The sequence below is a fragment of the Populus alba genome, chromosome 1 (genome assembly GCF_005239225.2).
Source record: "Populus alba chromosome 1, ASM523922v2, whole genome shotgun sequence".
Taxonomy (NCBI): Eukaryota; Viridiplantae; Streptophyta; class Magnoliopsida; order Malpighiales; family Salicaceae; genus Populus; species Populus alba.
This window is the reverse complement of record NC_133284.1, coordinates 26,005,468-26,007,986: the sequence shown is the minus strand read 5'-3', so window position 1 is coordinate 26,007,986 and position 2,519 is coordinate 26,005,468. Positions and strand designations below refer to the sequence as shown.

Below are 2,519 nucleotides of genomic sequence, written 5' to 3'. Positions count from 1 at the left end.
GTGGCCCTTTAAAATTTCAAAGCATGCCTTTAATTTCTTATTTCTTTGGATTTAATTCCTATTCTTTTGATTATTATTTTTTTATTTAAAATAATTTATAAAATTAAAATTCTTTGACAATTTTATCCCCTTTCAGTTTTTTAAATAATGTCTCACAATCAACACACCATTATGAAACTTGTGGATTTGGAATAATTCCAGAGTTACATTCATTAGACAATTAGATTTGAAATAATTCCAGAGTTCCATTCATTCCAGAAGCATGGACCAGTCTGCTTCCTTGTCAATTTTGAAGAGTCTCGCACTCATCACGGTGTGATAATTTTAAATAGTCTCGCACTCATCACGGTGTAATGCTGGAGGAGAACCGCCACTGTTGGCTGTTTACTAGCAATTGAGATATCTAGATAGTCACTTGTGGTTCAAACCAAGGGCATTTGTATATTTCATTGGGTTTTTTTTTTTTTTTTTAATCGGGGTGGTTTATTTTTAATTTTCTAATTTAATAAATATAAATAATATTAAAAAATAATTGATAAGTGCAGGTCAGTGCATACAGTCTCCGCGCACTTCAGATGACAGACCCAATTTTATAATTTATTTTTTTTATAAATATAAATAAATTATAATTTTATAATTTGTCATTGTCAAATGTCATCGTAAGGTGCGTGTTGAAGATGGTTGTTATTACAAACTTTTCTTTTTCTTTTTCTTTCTCTCTTCTTGATTTTCACTGTTTGGCTGTTTACTAGTCTGCAAATTTAACACTATTTATTAAGTGGCAAACACAATCTTTTTAAAATATAGAGTGTTTCTTGCTTACCTCAATTCTCTTAAAAGATACTGAAAAAGTGTTAATTCGACGCATCTCGGCAATGGAGAGTCGTATGCCCATTGCTATAATTACCTTCACCCTCGTCATCTTCCTCTATGGCAAGTAGTTTTACAATATTACATATATTAGCATCTTGCATGGAAAACTCTATTATGCATATTATTCACTTTGATTATTCTGCTCGCTCTTATATATATATATTTTCTGTTTGCGTATGCAATATAAATTACTTTTCATATAATATATAACTGAATTAATGCAAGATTTTAAATATTGAATTAAGTACGGACGTCTAGTCCCATAGAGAAAACGAAGCCCAAGTCTTAGATTCAAGTCCTATTCTTTTTATATGAAAAAAAAAATAAAATAGATTCACATAAATTAGCATGAAACAAGAGTTTGATGTATTTAAAACTTGTTTGTGTTTTTATTTGAATTGACCAAGATTTAATTATTGATATATAAAAAAAAAAAAATCTTGCGCAGCCTGCACGCATGCTGGAGCTCAATCTGTGACTTTCGACTTCAAAAACAACTGTCCATACACAGTCTGGCCAGGAACTCTAACGGCTGCTAGCGGTCCGTCTTTATCTTCAACTGGCTTCACATTGGCAACGGGTGCTTCATCTTCGCTGAGTGTCCCTGTCAATTGGTCTGGCCGCTTGTGGGCCAGAACGCAATGCTCTACAGATGCCTCGGGAAAGTTTGTTTGTGCTACAGCTGACTGCGCCTCTGGCGTCATAGAATGCAACGGAGCCGGTGCGATCCCACCAGCATCCTTGGTAGAATTTACTCTAAGTGGTGATGGTGGGAAAGATTTTTTACGATATAAGCCTTGTTGATGGCTTTAACATCCCAGTTTCGGTAACCCCCCAAGGAGGTTCTACTGGCTGCCCTTCTACAAGCTGTGCAGCTAACGTGAATGCTGCTTGTGATCCTAGTTTAGCAGTGAAGGGGGCAGATGGAACTGTGATTGCCTGCAAGAGCGCGTGTTTGGCATTTAACCAGCCGCAGTACTGCTGCACAGGAGACTATAATTCACCTGAAAAATGTAAACCTAACCAATATTCGATGACTTTCAAGCAGCAGTGTCCTCAAGCTTACAGTTATGCTTACGATGATAAATCGAGCACGTTTACTTGTCCTAGTGGAGGCAACTATTTGATTACCTTTTGTCCATGATCAAATGTGGTGGTTCACAACTCTTTCTTTTTATGGAAAGAGTTGGAGGACAACACATTTAATAAATGTTTTTATGATAATTAATAAAGAAATGGAATAATAGATTTGGGATTGACATATCCCAAAAGAATCGATTATCAATTTTCATGCTGTTGATATGGTAAAACTGTATGCCATTCATTATCAATTAACGATATTTTCGGTTCATTGGTCAAGGTACCAATCCTTCAACTTATATGTACTAGGTAGATGCAGTGTCGAATTCAATTTCAAAACATTGTCATCAGGTGCTAACCGTTTTAGGGGATTTTTGACTGGTTTTAATGGTAAGCGTGCGATGCTATAAATAAATTTAGCTTTTTTTTTTGAGTTATCGCGATGATATAATCTAAGTTCATTTAAAAATTTATGAAAATGAAATCCATTGAGAAACTAAGAATTTTGATGTATTTTTAATTAAAAAAATATTTTAAATTACCACTACGTACTATTATAATTCCAA

General features: G+C 34.3%; 1 pseudogene; it reads left to right on the top strand.

Moving 5' to 3' along the window:
* Nucleotides 1-794: 794 nt before the first annotated feature.
* Nucleotides 795-2,158, top strand: LOC118047001 (thaumatin-like protein 1b; annotated as a pseudogene).
* Nucleotides 2,159-2,519: the final 361 nt, after the last annotated feature.